Source organism: Mustelus asterias, chromosome 2 (genome assembly GCF_964213995.1).
Source record: "Mustelus asterias chromosome 2, sMusAst1.hap1.1, whole genome shotgun sequence".
Classification (NCBI taxonomy): Eukaryota; Metazoa; Chordata; class Chondrichthyes; order Carcharhiniformes; family Triakidae; genus Mustelus; species Mustelus asterias.
In genome coordinates, this window is record NC_135802.1 from 45,031,664 (window position 1) to 45,049,108 (window position 17,445).

At 37.2% G+C, this 17,445-nt stretch overlaps 1 non-coding gene across 1 annotated transcript; it reads left to right on the top strand.

The window, feature by feature from the left end:
* Positions 1 to 12,685: 12,685 nt before the first annotated feature.
* trnan-guu (transfer RNA asparagine (anticodon GUU)) lies at positions 12,686 to 12,759 on the top strand. Its single transcript has one exon. It is a non-coding gene; the product is annotated as a tRNA-Asn (tRNA).
* The last annotated feature ends 4,686 nt before the right edge of the window (positions 12,760 to 17,445 follow it).

The following is a 17,445-nucleotide window of genomic DNA, read 5'->3' on the forward strand; positions in this document are numbered from 1 at the left end:
CCCATCCTATTCATGTATTCATTTAAATGCTGCTATCATACCTGCTCCCACTACCGCCCCAGGCAGACATTCACCACCCTCCGTGTTTAAAAAAAACTTGCCTCGCACATCTCTGCTAAACTTTCACTTCCCCACTTTAAACTAATGTCCCTTTGTACTTGACTTTTCTATCCTAGGAAAGAGCATCTGACTATCCACTCTGTCCATGCCGCTCATAATCTCATAAACCTCTATCAGGTCACCCGTCAACCTTCGTCGTTCCAGTGAGAATAAATCCAACCTCTCCTCATAGCTAATACCCTCCAGACCAGGCCACACCCTGGTAAATCTCCTCTGTAGCCTCTCCAAAGCATCCATGTCCTTCTGGTAGTGTGGCGACCAGAATTGTACACAATATTTCACTGAGGCCTAACTAAGGTTCTGTGCAGCTGCAGCATGATCTGCCAGTTTTTTTATTATTAAGACTTTGTCCTGCATTAGGCCTGTGCTTGGCTTGAGCTGAAAGTTCTATAGTAGGGTGACAAAACAGAATTGCATAACTTTCCAATCTCCAATAAACCACAGTTCACCAAAAATAAATAGGATTACACAATATAGACTTGCATGTGAATCAGTAGGACTGATGTAAATTTGCATCTGAGATGTAAAAAGATTAGACTACAGTGCGAGGCTTTGGAAAATAATTTACAAGAGATACAAACTGTTTTTAGTGCATATATAATGTGAAAAGCAAACTCTGATGTATCTTCTTTACTAATGTACAGTATGTACTAACTCTTGTGAATTGTATGGTAATACTATAGCAGACAACTTCATAACCACTGTTTGACATTCCCAGATAATATTAAATGCTCCCATAGAGCAAGTGAACAACAGAATTAGCAGCAAGTCAAAAGTAGACATGAGGAAACAGAAAATGCTAGAAGGTCTCAGCAGATTGACATTATCTGTGGAGAGAGAATAGAGTCAACATTCCGAGTCTGGATGGCCCTTCATCAGAGTCCACTCTCTCCACTGATGCTGTCGGACCTGCTGAGATTTCCCAGCATTTTCTGTTTTTGTTTCAGATTCCAGCATCCGCAGTATTTTGCTTTTATTATAGACGTACGCTGGAATTCTACCGTCCTGTCTGCCACAGAATCGGAGCGAGTGAGGGGTGGACAATGGAAATGTCCGTTGACCTCAGACGTGAACTTCCAGTCTCGCATGAGCGAGGCCGTAAATCCTGCTCACGAGGAAATGCGGCTCAGATCAAATACCATCTTCTTCTGGTCATAATCCTGGAACTCCCTCTCTACCAGCACTGTGGGTGTACCTACATCACACAGACTGTAGCAATTCAAAAAGCAGCTCACCACCACCTTCTCAGGGGAAATGGGGATGGGCAATGATTACTGGCCTAGTCAGCGAAGCCCACATCCTGTGAATGAATAAAAACATTAAAACACAGCAAGGACTATCTAGATAACAATGTGTTAAAGGCACTTAGTGTACCCTTATAGATCAAACATTTCATCAGAGCAATAGGTGCTGGCATTGGGTTCAATTTCCCAGCTTTGTGCTTGGGAAGGAGAAAATCATCCAGTCCCCTGACTTTGACTGCCAGCCAGTAACTCACTATAAAGTGCAACTTTGGAAACATTGGGTGAGAAAAGAGATTCAATCAAACTCCTCTGTGACTCCCATTTAATAGCTGCCAATACCATTCATCAGTCTACCTTCAATGATGAACATGGTTTTGTGAAATAGAAATTGTGTTTGAATAATTTAGTAGAGTTCTTTGAGGAAATAACAGCAGGATCGATAATTGGGAACCAGTAGGTGTGATTTATTTGGATTTCCAAAAGGCATTTGATGAGGTACCACACACAGGCCACTACACAAGGTAAGAGCTCAGTCTTGTGGATAATATATTAGCATGGATAGTGGATTAGTTAGCTAACAGGCAGCACGATGAAGGGACTGTGTGTATGATAACTAAATTTGCTGTGGATACAAAGGTAGGAAATCAAGTTGTGAAAAGGATACAAAGTATCTGCAAATAGATATAGTTTAAGTGAATGGGCAAAAAATTAACAGATGAAATATAATGTAAAAAGAGCATTTTCTTAGCAGGAAGAATAGAAAAGCAGAATATTATTTAAATGAAAAGAGATTGCTGAAATCTGCTGTCCTGGAACACATCACAAAAATGTTAGCATGCAGGTACAAGGTAAAGTCACCATAGGATAGAACCAGATAACCATAGGCTGATGGTGACTTAACCTGAAGATCATCACACCTCAGGTGAGGGGCAAGATTGAGAAGGTGACCCTTCATGAATAACCTAAGCTGGTATGGGAATTGAACCTGCGCTGTTGGCATTGCTTCACATCACAAACCAGCTATCCTGCCAACTGAGCTAACCGACCCCCTTGCTGCAACCACAGCAAGTGGTTGATGGAGAAAATGGACTGTTGGCATTAATTACAAGGGAATGGAGTACAAAAGTTGGGAAGTGTTGCTACAGCTGTACATGGCCCTAGTGGGACCTCATTTGGAGTACAGTGTAAAGGTTTGGCCTCCTTTCTTAAGAGGGAGATAATTACATTGGAAGCAGTACAGAGAAGGTTCACTTGGCTGATTTCTGGAGATGTTGTTTTATGTGGAAAGGTTGAGCTATTTCAGATACTCACTGAAGCTGAGAAGAATGAGAAGTGATCTTATTGAAACATATAAAAAATTTTGAGGGGCTTGACAAGAGTGGGAGGATGTTTACCCTTATTGGGGAGTCTAGAACTGGATGACACAGTTCAAAAATAAAGGACCTCCCATTTAAGACTGAAATGCACAGGAATGTTTCCTCTGAGTGTCTTTAGACTTTGGAATTCTCTTCCCCAGAGAGTATTAGAAGCTGGGGTCTTTGAATATATTCAAGACTCAGTTGGACAGATTCTTGATCAGGTAGGAATATGTATTTGAGGCCACAATCAGATCAGCCATGATCTTACTAAATGGTGAATCAGGATTGATGGGCTGAATTGGTTACTCCTACTCCTGTTTCTTATTTTGTGATATTATTTGATGAAAGCCTAGGGGCTTTCAGGATCTTGTGATGATGTACCACAGTATGAGTCCTTTCTGGAAAAGTGGGGAAATAAAATTGCATTGATATACTGTATTTAAAATTAGAAAATGTTTTGAGGCACTTCACAGGAACATTAATCAGACAAAAATTGACACTAATCAAAGGGATGGCTAAATCTTGGTCAAAGAGAGAGGTTTAAGTGGGGAATCTTGCAGCTTAGGGCCTATACTGCTGACGGTACAGCCCGGTGGGATAAAGGGATTGGGAAATGTGTAATCAGCCAGAGTTGGAGAAGAGGATTGTAGATCTGGAGGAAGCTTAAAATTAGGAAGCATGGAAAAATACTGTGAATAGTGCACCCAAATGATTTTGTAATCTTGCAACATATTTTGCTGCTTGTGCACTTTAAACTGGATTTTAAATCTTTGTCTTAGCAAAAAGCCAACTGTCCCACCAGCTTTTTAAAGTTTATTTATTAGTGTCACAAGTAGGCTTACATTAACACTGCAATGAAGTTGCTGTGAAAATCCCCTAGTTGCCACACTAGGGTGCTTGTTCGGATACACTAAGGGAGAATTTACCAATGGCCAATGCAACTAACTATCATGTCTTTCAAACTGTGGGAGGAAACCAGAGCACCCGGGGGAAACCCATGCAGACACGGGGAGAATGTGCAGACTCCTACAGATAGTGACCCAAGCCAGGAATTGAACGAGGGTCCGAGGTGCTGTGAGGCAGCAGTTCTAACCACTGTGCTGCCAGTGGCGTTAACCAAAAAACTGGTGAGTGCTCTTCCATTGGTTCAACAAGTTCATGTCTCCAGCAGCTGAGCCATTATTTTCCCTCAAGAGTTTTGATCACTACTCTGTCGTGGATGTTGCTTTTAGATAATTTAGAGGTAGGAATTCTACCCAGAGGAGGGCAAAGTCAGACCCATTTGTGATGGCTTCTGTAGTTGAATTGCTAATCATTTTCAAAGCAATTCCCACTTGACCAAGGTACAAGGTAGTTACTGATGCTTGTGAAATTGTAACGTAATGAAAAATAGTTAATATTTTTAAGGGATGCAAATAGGCCCAATAAAAAGAAATGGATGAGCAGAGCTCGGAATGATGTGTAGGTGATATCACTTGGCACTGGCAGTTTCGTCATGAACATAAGAAATAGGAGTAGATCATTTAATGGACTATATGACCCTTCAAACCTACTCTACCCTTCAATATGATCATAGCTAATCTCCAACTTCAATCACTTTCCTGCATTATTTTCCTTTTCATCCATTTCCTTGGTATCCAAAAAATCTATTGATCTCTGTTTTAAATACACACAATGAGTGAGCATGTGCAGGCCTCTTATGCTAGAGAATTCCAAAGATCCACACTGCATCCCTTGCCCAAAATTTAAATGTATCCTCTAGTCCTTCTACACCAGCTAAATGGAACAGTTTTTAATAAGACAAGAAATAATGTGTGAGCAGGCCATTTTATCCCTTGAGACTTCTCTGCCATTCAGTAAGATTATGGCCGATCTGATCATGGCTTCAACTCTGCTTTCCCACCTCGCATCCCCGAACCCTTGGCACCCTTGCAAGTCAACAATCTGTCTTTGATATATTCAATGATCCAGCCTTCACTGCTCTCTGGAATAGAGAATTCCAAAGATTGAAATTCCTCCTCATCTTTGTCTTGTGTGGGAGACCACTTATTTTGAAACTGGATCTAGATTTCTCCCATAAGGGGAAACATCCTCCCAGCAGCTACACCATTAAGCACCTTAAGAAATTTATATGTTTCAATGAGTTTACCTCTTTCTTCAAATCTAGGAAATATAAGCCTGAACTATTCAATCTGTCCTAATTTGACAATCCCCTCATTTCAACATTCAGTACAGTGAATCTTTATTGCACTTCCTCTAAGGCAAGCCTACCCTCTGTTAGATACAGAGACCAAAATTCTATAAATCACTTAAGGTGTGGTCTTGGTTAGGCCCTAAATAATTTCAGTAAGGCATCTTTGTTTTTATACTCCAATCCCTAAGGCTAATGTACTACTTACTTTCCTAAATACTTGCTGTTACCTGCATGTTAACTTGCTGGGACTGTTTGCCAGGACACCCAAGTGCCTCTCAATAGCAATGTTTCCTAGTCTCTCGCCTTTTAGAAATATTCTGCTTTTCCATTTTTCCTGGCAAGGAAGATAAGTTTACACCTATCTACATATTCCATCTGTACATTCTCGCCCACTCGTTTAACTTATTTATATCCTTTTGCAGTCTCTTTCCTTCCTCCTCTGAGCTTGCTTTCCCACCTAACTTTATATCAGCAAACCTGGATATATTGCACTCAGTACCCTAACCAAACTAGTTGATGTAGATCATTAATATTGAGATTGAAGTACTGATCCTTGCAGTACTCGATTCGTACAGCCTGCCAATCGAATGCTTTTTGAAAATCGTAATGCACTACATTCACTGATTCTCTATTTACTTGGCTTGGTATAACATCAAAACCTCCAGCAGATTTGTCAAACACTATTTCCCGTTCATAAATCTATGTTCACTCTGCTCAATTGTGTTATGATTTTCTAAGTGTTCAGTTAACACATCCCCAATGATAGATTGCAGTACATTCTTTATTATCATTTGATATCATTCTCAGTAGGTTCAGAATTCAAAACTGCTACCTGCAGGACAACAGCACCATAAGAAATAACAAAACAAATATTTTAAAATTAATTATGGTGCTTTATCTATTGATGTTATATCTTGTAAAACAGCTCAATTAATTGCTTCGCTTTTAAAGTTCAGTAAATGTGTTTGTGTTTAAATATACTCTTCTCCAAAAGAGTATGTTGGTAACCTTCTACTTTATCTCAATGTCGTTGTGGCAAAGTTGATAACCCTCAGCCTTCCTGGTAACCTGTCCTTGTGAACTGCCTGATAACCCTCCCTACACCTGTGGTGTTAAACTGACACTCCTACTACATCATTGTTGATTGGACACTGTTCATAGCTTTAGAGTATAAATCAAACTTTTGAGGGAAATGTCCTTGGGACCAAAATCCCTTTTCTTTACTCTAGTGGATTCACAATACAACACGGCAGGAAAAATGCAAGGCACTTCTTTAAAAATAGGTAATTATTTTTTAAAAGTACATACCTTTCAAGGCCCTCTCAATGCACATGGATAGCTACATAAAGTGTTCACACCAAGTTACTGATTATGACTCATTTTCTGACCTGTTTTTAATGTGTATTCATGCACCAATATATTAATTTCTTCACAACATTATAACATGTTGGGAATAAATACAATGTTAATGTTATCAGGCTAATTATCCCCATCTGAAGTTGCTAAGGGTTAAGACTTTCAGCCTCACTACCCTGTGACAATTGATATGATCATCCTTCAATGTTTTGATATATGTTCTACACCATATAAAACATACTATTACATTTTCTAACTCTGTTCAGCACATGTGAAAACCAGCAAAACCTGATATAAATTATCTGCATTTCTTAAAAAAAATTATTTTGGTTCGAACATGACAACATTATGAAAATGAATTAAATAGACAATTCCACAGGTAAAATAAAGAAGCCAAAACTAAACTTGGATATATAGTGACATAAAACAAAAGTATACATTCATTAAGTATATTTTGCAATGAAAATATTAATCACAGATCAACAAAGTGAGGTATGAAAGCTTGATAATTACATTTAATGAATCCTGTAAAGAGACCAAAGGCATCTTGTCAATTATTTTCTCACAACAGTTTGCATGATAATCCTCATCATACTGCTTTTTATTTTAGGTCGAATTTACCTCAACCTTACTGATTGTTATTGAATAACAGTCATAAACTGCATTTACATGATCAGTGGAGAAACAATTCTCTGTGAATTTTGTTCTGTTGCAAATTAGGGTGCACTGACACAAAGCAATTCAGAAATTGTCAATTGCAGCTGAAAATGTTACTGGGGAAGCTAACCCATGCGCAGGTGAAGGTTACACTTTTTCCTCCAAAATTACCCTGAGAAAATATGATAGTTTAATACAAAGAAAATTACAGCACAGAAACAGGCCCTTCGGCCCTCCAAGCCTTCATCGACCATGCTGCTTGACTGAATTAAAACCCCCTACCCTTTTGGAGACCATATCCCTCTATTCCCATCCTATTCATGTATTTGTCATTTACATTTTCATTTCCTGCAACTAACAAAAGAAGGAACAGAAATGATACAGCTTTAGAAACAAATTTAATAGGTTTTCACTAACATCTCATGACAAGAAGATGAATGTGGCCCAGATACGCTAGGACATTCTGGAGCAAACAGTTTGATTCTGCAACACCTTCTTGTTTGTGCAATCGAACCTCAAATGACATGCATCCAGTGAACATTTAGTCCATGGCTAATTAAGTATTGTTGTTTTGTCACAATAATATATTACTGTCATGAAAATGTTTATTGATCAGAGTTTAAACATCACTTGTCCCTAAACAATTCCTGCATCAGTGTCAGATTACAGTCACTGTTTCATTGGGAGGATTCAGGGGGAGGTAAACCAAATATGAATTTCGTTCAGAATATTTAGATTAATTTGATTACTTGATTTGTACTGAAGCATCAAATATCTTGGGCACATTTTGAACAGAACAAACTTGATATAAAATTGAAATTGCCATATTGATTTTTTTTTAGCTTAGGCTTTGTTGGGCTCTCATTACATTTGTGACTTTTCTTTTTAATTTGAGTCATAAAATATTACTTGTTCATATTCAGTACTGGAAATATGCCTGCTGCATAAATCTAAAACCACTGGCTCTACAGACACCAAGGTAAATTATATTTTAAAGTAACAGCAAAGTTTAAATCACCCCTCCTGTAGCTAAAATTAATATTGCCAATTTCATGATTTAAAAATTTCTGGAGCTTAACATAGTTTAAATTAAAATACAATCCCATAAAGTAGCTGATTATTATTGTAGGGTTTATTTGACAGATTAAATGGGTAAACCAAAGACTACTTTCTATTCGACTGTGGTGATTATCAGTGTTGAGCATTGCCCAACAATGGGTCAGCTATTTCTATCAGCAACTTTTCTAACAACAGATGCTGACCGATTCCATTCATAGTTCAAAAGCCTTGGTTTCAACTTCTGACTCACCTGAGCAACAATATTGGAGATCCTAATTATTATATTCCAAACTAATCAATATTCCTCTTGTTAATCTTATGAACAAAAATCACTGGTATTTTTTTACATGTCAGATTCAGTTTACTTTGCTGTTATTTTGTTACTTTCTGATAATATCTTGCAGAATATGTTGTGTTAAATTTCCAAATTCATTATTTGTTGGAAATAGATTATTTAAAACAAGGATGAAGCAAGTACAACTTTAAGAATATTAAGCTATAAGTAATGTACAGTTTGATATGATGTAAAAGCTTATGTAGAGATTTTTTCTTCTGTATTGTTAACCAGGAAGTGAAAGATCAGGTTTAAAGATGCAAGTTAGTAAGGCATAGTTTAATTCAATAATATTGCTGCACAGTGTTTCCATCTCTTTCTATGTTCCACTAGATGATACAATTCATCAAATCAAATAATTACCTCAGTTGAATAGAAAGTGGTCTTTGGTTTACCCATTTAATTTGTCAAATAAACCCTAACATTGGTTTACAAATGATCTTAAATACCAACAATAATGATTTCATAAATCAAATTGTGACAGAGTACATAACATATCAGTTACACATTTGTGGATTCAAAATAAATTCATATATTAATATATGATGCCAGGAAAAAAGTGTATTGAGCTATTATTTTACATGCAAGTACTAGGGGAAACAAGATAAATTTAAATTTACCTTAAGAGGTTAGATAATCTTCTCCTTAGCTTGAATAGAAAGCCATACAACTTCTGAAACGTCTAACCTATGATAATTGTGGGTTTTAAATGTAACTTGTAGTTCCAACTCTGTTCAACACAAAATGTGTTCAGTTCTGCTTGGCATGATGGTGGATTATGTAACTGATTTAGGAAAACGTTCATGTTGTGTGAAGATACAGAATTAAAATGATATATTATGTGTATAGCACACTGAATGGAGTTTTGATATTTCATCTCTCAAATGTTACAAACTTCAGCTAAACTAATTCATAGGAATGGTATTTGCGTGGGTTACAGAATGTTATTTTAATTAAACAGTAACAAATTCTTACTGAATATGTGGTGACATTTTCCCAGGTTAAAGTGATTCAGTGGTTTTTTCCAAAACAGATTAGTTCAAGTGAATCTTATTTTCACTACTGAGAGCTTCTAACATAAATGTAACATATCATTAACATTGTCTACGCATTTGTTCAAACAACATTACCCTGTAATGACGACAGGAATTTGTATTAAAATGCTTGGTGTTAACCATTTTAAATTTATGATGCTTATGTTACTGTCATTTACAAAGCTATTCATTTTCTTTAGCCACGTGTATTAGCTAAAAATATTAAATGGGAAAATGATTGTGCAATTTACTGTGAACGTGGTACAAGTTGAAAAGCAATACAATTGTTTCCCATTAAATGCTGTTCACATAAAATGGAATTCCCAATGGATGCATTGAATCAGTGTTGTTAATTTATTGCTCTGTGTATTTGAAATATTACCTGTGGTGTCTATTTTTACCAGTACTTCGCACTATATGTCTGCCTAAATCATGTGTGTTTGCTTGCTTGTTTATTCATGCCAACGCTTTTATGGTGAAACTATGTGCATACAAATGCTTAATGCACAAAAATGGTCATTATGCTTTTCGTAAGTATGGCCTCTAGACATGTGAGAAGTTTGTATCAGCCACATGTGGTTAATTCAAATTGAGTTCTATGCTGTATGAATGCAGACCAGCTGCAATTCAATTGATTTGCATTGATTCTGATGGTTGGACAAGCCTCCAGATCCTTAGACACATCTAAGGACTATTGTTGTGAAGAGTAAATAGTAATTCTATAAGCCAATAGAGAAATGGTATAAAGGTTTCTACAGAAAGACAGTGTCTGCATATTGAGTTTCAATGTCTTTAAATCAAACTTTTCTCAATATAACTGCTGTGATGCGATGTACTTTAGATAAAAATGTTTAATTTAATTCATTTAATCCCATCTATAGTAACAATCATTTTTTCAAATGAATCCTAATGACAGTTCAATGTTTATTTTTCTTACACAGCAGCAAAGAAAATAAATAACTGTTACTTACTGCAATATTGGTAGTGTTTCAAAAGAGAAATAAAACTAAACATCCTATTTGTCTTCATCTTGCATATTATTGCTTGTTTTTGGATATATAAATAAAATACATTCAATCATGCAGTTTTTAATTACTCTATCATGAATAATCTTCCTATCTTAGTTTTAAGGATGCTGGTTTGTGCTGTGGGATTGCCATCTGGCCTGCATCCCAGATAAGGCAATAAAGAGGAAATTAAAGTATTACTGACATACCTTGCTATAGATTCAATCCACCAATGATGAAAAGAGTTGAAACATGAGTCAATAATACATAAACACCCATAAGATTATTTTGAATGAGGTTGGGGGATGATGTGCGTTTCCTATTGTTACTATTGGTCAGAATGATCAATATAAAGCAACCCTATTGACTGAGCAGTCACAGTTAGAATGATAATTTACCTCTATACACAAACAGGCAAGCTTTGGTTTACTGCAGAATCTCAAAGCATCTTCGAATAATGAAAGTGCTACAAGTTGACTGAAGTGTGACATTTTACTTTTCATTGCCATTTTAAGGGTGATTTATGTTTGCTTTTGTTGGTTACCACTGAACCCAGAAATCATAATCCAAAGCACAACTCTCTATTTTGTCATGCAACAGTAACCAGGCTTACATTTCAAACTGAATCCTTAATAACTGGGGTTCATTAAAGTTCAGATGTTGTAAATGGTCATTTTAAATTCTATTTTAATGGACATGAAAATCTAATTAGGACGTTCCTGTTCCTTTATTGATGGTAAAATAAAAGGTGCCACTTTTTAAAAGCTTTGATTTATTTTACAATAATTAACTGACTACATAGTAAGGATGACAAGAGAACTCTGTTTTTGGAATAATCAATTTCATATAACTAAAACTCTGGGAATTAAGAAATCGGTATATATTAATTATCACACAAACGTTGTGTTTTAAAAGCTTCTTTATGACTACGTAAAATGTTCTAAACTTAAACTTATTATTGTAGTGAAACACATAACGCGGATGGTATTTAAATGCCTGCCGCTTTTGGAAAGAAGATTTGAAGTCTAGAGAAATGAGCAAAAGCGTCCGCGTTTTATGAAGGCAGCGTCCTCCTCATATTAATTAACAGAGCGAGAAAAATTACATACGTAAAAGCCAAACGACTATATTTCCTACCCACAATTGGGCACTTCTTAAAAGTACCTTTTTTGTTAACCATAGCTAGATTTAACTTTTAAAGTAATGCACTTTAACCAAGAACGATTTGTCAAAGGGAAGACTGCGAGTGTCTTTTCAGTGTTTGATTGGTATACGATTCGTCTGATACAGGAACTTTAATCTATGTTAGTACCATCCACATAAAGACGGGAATTCATCGCGCTGTTGCATGCAAATTGAGAACGTCACTGCAAGTCATTCGGATGTTGCTTTTTTCCCCAGCGAGCGGGATCTTTAAAGAAAATCAATCAGCAAGCCGCTTTATTTTAATAAAATTTAAAGTTTCTAAAATTTTGCTAAGCAGCAATTGATAAGTCTATCTCAACGCACAATAATGTTGCAATTTACCAATGCAACCGCGGTGATGGCAACATTTTAGAAAATCAACTTATTATCAGTTTGATTAATGAAGATACTTCGTTTTGCAAACGGGGAGATGAGGATTGCCGAGGAAATTCTTGCCATGCCAGTGATGGATGATTGAGGGAGGGTGGGTGTTTGCGGATAAGATCGCAGAGGGGCGAGCGCCCAGCAGGAGCTGCTGATGAATCGAGTTCAGTTCGGGTTCCCTCACTGGGATCCATTCGGTCAGCAGGTGACGCTCTTCACCTTTTCGGGGGCTGCCAGAAGATCAAAATAAAAGCCGAAGGAGGCCACAGTGTTTCCAGTGATCCTTAACTCTGGAAAACAAACTGGTGTTTCCGATCTCTTCCCCCCCACCCCCAGCCCCCAGCCCCCCGGCCCTTTGTTGCGAAGGCGGCTCTGCTCTTCATTTCTGCAAACCCCTTGTTGGCTTAAAGGAGCCGCCCCTCCTCTCCCTTCCCCCCCCCCCCCCCAATCAAACACCCACCCTCTGGAAAATTAATCCCGATCCCAGATACAACAGCAAACGATCATCTGGCAATCCGCTCCGGATCGGGGCGAATCCACGCCTTGTCTCTTGCAATTATTTTTTTTCCACGCAAAATATCAAAATACACCAGTGACCCGAAGTTCGTGCGTTTCCAATGTGCTTTGTCGCTGGTTTAATATAAGAAATGTTTGTGGAATGGGCTGTTTAAAAAAAATATAGAAAGTAGATCAACGCCAGGGTTTGCACCCACCCCTGTTATTCTCAGCAATCGGTTACAGTTTTACGAGCTTGTCTCTGTGGCGCAATCGGTTAGCGCGTTCGGCTGTTAACCGAAAGGTTGGTGGTTCGAGCCCACCCAGGGACGCACTTTTTCCCCTCTGTTATCTGAAGCCTCTTGTTATATTTTGCCTTGATCTTGTATATCGCTAGCGCCCTTACATTTTGTACATTATTAGAAAAGCACTGCAAAGCAACTGAAGAGTGGACGACTGAGTACGTAACGGTGTCTCCACGATCCTCTTGGCTGACCACATCTTTAGCCAGCAGTTGATATGAAACACCCATCAGAACCTCATGTTTCACTTCAAAAAAATAACGCGGACAAGATCATAAATCGGAGTCGGCCGTTCGGCCCATCGAGCCTTCTCCGCCATTCGTGAGCGTATAAGAAATAGTATCAGGAGCCAAAATATGAGGGTTTGTTTGCACATTTTTAAAATAGCGTCCGTGCTAAAAGAGCAGCTAAATTTTTTTTAGGTCTCGGTAAAATCGACAGTCTATAACTATTACTGAGCGATGGAAGAATACACGGTCGCAACATTCACTGGTGTTGCCTGGGAAGTTTCTTTTTTAAAGTCAATCTTGCAGCATGTCGTACATTACAAAACTCGGGCTATTGTTCAGCCAAATGATTTGTTGTTGCATAAAGAAAGTACTGCACGATTTAACCTAAGGTGAGGTCCCTGCATTCGGCTTTTCTGGCGAGGCTATCAGCAGGGCTTCGTAATTCAGTAAATATTGTGGAGTCAGGGATTTGCAATTGGAAAGAATTATAATCCAAGTTTTTCTTCAAGAGAAATGGAAAGTTTCAATTTTAATATACTAACAAAACACAAACTAAAAATAGTTAAAATAATAACTCTTCAAATACCCATACATCTCGAGAAGCAAGCTTTTCATTTGCACAGTTCTCCATATTAGACTAGTTTCGAGACCGACGTCAAAGATACTAAACGCTGTAACAAAGATACAGATTAGATGAAAATATTGTGTGAGAAGAATCAACTGCAACGATTTAAAGCGGTGCAATGCATCATTAACAGGAAGGGTACTTAATTTAGTCTGTTCAATCCTTTGCTCGGTGTATCCAGGCAAATCACAAAATAACTTTAATTCTAAGTTTCCAATTAACAGAAGACCTGCCGTCTAAATGTTGCATAAACTCCTGTAGATCATATTGCCTACTCTCTTTCCTGTCTCATAATTACATTGCCTACAGTCAAAGATCCATCTTAGTAAAAAAATACCATTAAATATAAATGATTTTGAACACATGTTCTGACAAACATTGTACAATAAAAGGCTGGTCACAAAGTATACATGTGCTTAGGTTTGTTATGCTTCCTTGCTATTTTTGTACTTATGCAGTCAGATTTGAATAAAAATATATCTTACAAATCTTTCTTCCACAATTTTAAATCCACCAGTACAAGTGCTAATCAAAATAAAATTTAACTTACTTCTGTATGAGTGCATTCCAGCTTTTAAAAATATATAATTATTGTGCCTTACTGGTTGCATAACGTTGTGAAATGTTCTAAGATTGTGAAAGGTGCAAGTCTAGCAAAAAATGACATTTCATGGAACTTTCAGCTTTTAACAACTTAAGCCATCTTTTCCCTCAAAATTAAAACTGGCAAATAATACGAGGATAATTACTAATTAAAAGTAACAATAAGGAAGGCCATGCCACAACCCAGGAATGGATTATATCCCAATAGATGTAGAAAGAAAAACACTTGCTTTGTAACCTGATTGTACTTTTGGGCACTCATTGGCAAAATACTGTTGTTTATGTTAGTTGTTGTTTAGACATTCACTTGCAGGAACAATTCAGTAGGTATATGTAGAACACTTGCATTTATATGACGCCTTTCACGACCTCCCACCATGCTTTACGCCCAGTGAAATATTTTTGGAGTGTAGACACTATATTAATGTAAGAAATGTAACGGTACTACAATTCCTTAAATAATTACTTTAATAAATTCAGCCTTGATTTACGCACCAGCCTTCATCAATTACATTGACCACTTTTTATTTATGGGGAAAACGTTTCAAATTCTGGCCGTCGCTATTACTTGAATAACTTGCCACAGAGGAGAACCAATGCAATGCCGGACTGGGAGGCAAGAGACACTCAATATAATATTTATTATATACTTTAGGTAATCAGCCCGATTTAACCAAGTTATCATCTTTTGTTCAGGACAACAAAACGGCCTGCAACACAGTGTGTTGAATTTAGAAATACACCAAGCCTTTCAAGTGTTGTTTTCCCCACCTGTAATTTATTTTAACTTTGTGATATTGTGTAAATCCTAGATTAGAATAGGAACATTTTGCACCAAAGTAAACATATAGGACCATGCTATTCCAAAAAAGTATTGGTTATAGAAATAATACTTTTTCATAGAAACATAGAAACCCTACAGTACAGAAAGAGGCCATTCGGCCCATCGAGTCTGCACCGACCACAATCCCACCCAGGCCCTACCCCCATATCCCTACATATTTTACCCGCTAATCCCTCTAATCTACGCATCCCAGGACACTAAGGGGCAATTTTAGCATGGCCAATCAACCTAACCCGCACATCTTTGGATTTTTAAACCTCTATCAAAAATAATAAAGGTTGTATATGAACTTTGACTAACAAATCACTCTTGCTGTAGAATCTCGCAGACTTAAGAGTTATTTTACTGAGGGAGAGTAACGGAAATTGTAAAATGTAGGTTACCAATAAAATACAGCAAAATCAGGTGGAAATTTATACTTTTCAAGAACAAAGTTTCTTGTACCCCATTAGCGATGTCTACCGAGCCCAAGGAAAATAGCTGCTGGAATCCCTACATAATACAAACCGTGTTTATTGATTCCAGCGTGGACCCCTGAGCCCTTCAATGCGAAGGAGGAATTTGCCCAAATAGGTTAAGAATGGAAACTAAACCTTCGCAAATATATAATCACTGAAACAAGTCGAGCTCCTCTCAAGGAGTCGGGTTTTTTATTGTTTTCTGAATTAGCAAACACTAAAATGTCCATGAAATGTTTCTTCATATTTATGGCAGTAGAACAAGATCAGCAATAAGAAGCAACTCTATCAACAAAGTTGTCGATCTAGTGAAAATGATATAACATTAGGGTAAGTAAAAATAAATGGGGAGAAGACAAGATCTGTCAATTCAAGATTCATCGGTGTAACAGGAACGTGGTCACACTCAAGTATTTAAAAATGATTTTTGACATAAAGTTTCTTGAAGTATAGTTTCTCTGTTTACCCAGCCTTTGGGGCTAGTTTATGTTGTTTGGTCTCAGAGCCCCTTTCAAAGGTTCCAAAGTTTGTGGCAAAACATCAAACAACTTTTAAGTTTTCCACGTTTAACTCTTTTTAACGACAGGAATTCGACAGTGATTTTACAGTCATTTACCACGTCGAGATTTACCACGCTGGATTATCATTTGGTCTTCACTGACGATCAATGAAACATTGGAAATTCATCATTAACAATTTCATTCCGCATTTAAGTAGAGCGTGTCCTTTTAATTGATGTCTATCACTGACGAAAAGTGAAAACTTCAGCTCATTCAGTATGCACTACCTTGCCATTTTACGGCACTTTACAAATTAAAAGTAAATGGAAAGTGATCTCCAGAAAAATGCAAACAAATTCGAATGGCTGAGACTGATTGTATGCTCTATTTAAACTGTGCTCTGATAAAGGGTCACACGCCAAACGTTAACCTGCATGTCCAATATTTCCTGTCCTTTTTAAGTGCGAAGCTTCTTTTTATCTCTGGTCTAAATCATTTCGTGTTTAGGTGTTATTAAGGACTACTATGTTACTACATCGAAACCCTAGAAGAAGTTGATCGTGGTTAAATTCAACATTTTCTGTGACAACTTTCAAACACGCGATGAGCAGAAGATTCTTGGGATAGGTGAACATTGTGATAAAATTCGAGACATTACTTTAAAATGTGTGAAGTCGAGGCTGGGTTTTTGTTTACCCAATGGACATGTGCCGTTTTTCAATTACTTTAGTTTCTGAACATAGAAACATGATATATTTTGGTTGCAGATAGGTGACAAATCATAGAATTTTCGCTCACAATCTAGTTTGTCTTCATTTTTTTCAATTAATTATCATGCATTATTGTCCCCATGTTGTTGTTGTTTGCTAATTGAATAATATTTTGAGCTCAAATACAAACTTAGTGAAAAAGTTAATTGAATGCTTAGAGAAGTTCAGGAACATTTAAAGGAATAAAAGAAATATATTCAAAAAGTTACCTCTTGAATTTTTCAGAATTTCAAGAGAATGACCTCGTGTTTAGGCTTCCTAAGCGTTTGGTTCATTTTATTTTTCCCCCAGTAAAGATACAGTCCACATCACCCCTTTCCACCCTTTACCTGAAGTTTCATTTCAGACTGTTTTATTCTGCATGACAACTCCATCCAGGGAGCAACTACAAACTGTTACTCAATTTGTGTTGGCGCCCCCCGCGTGGGGTGGGGGACGGAGTTTTAGACAAACATTCTTTATACATAGCAGTGAAAGTGTGCGATTTATATATTGAAGAAAGCTGCTCTTTCGCTGAAAACAGCCATCCGGAAAAGTCAATTAATCTCAATCCACATAAAAATACAAGGACTATGTGACTATGTGCGTGTATGTGATTGAGAGATAGAGGGAAAACACGCGTACATGCACCATAAGTACATGAATCACCCCACCCTGTCTCTGTCTATCCATTTATCATCAATTTA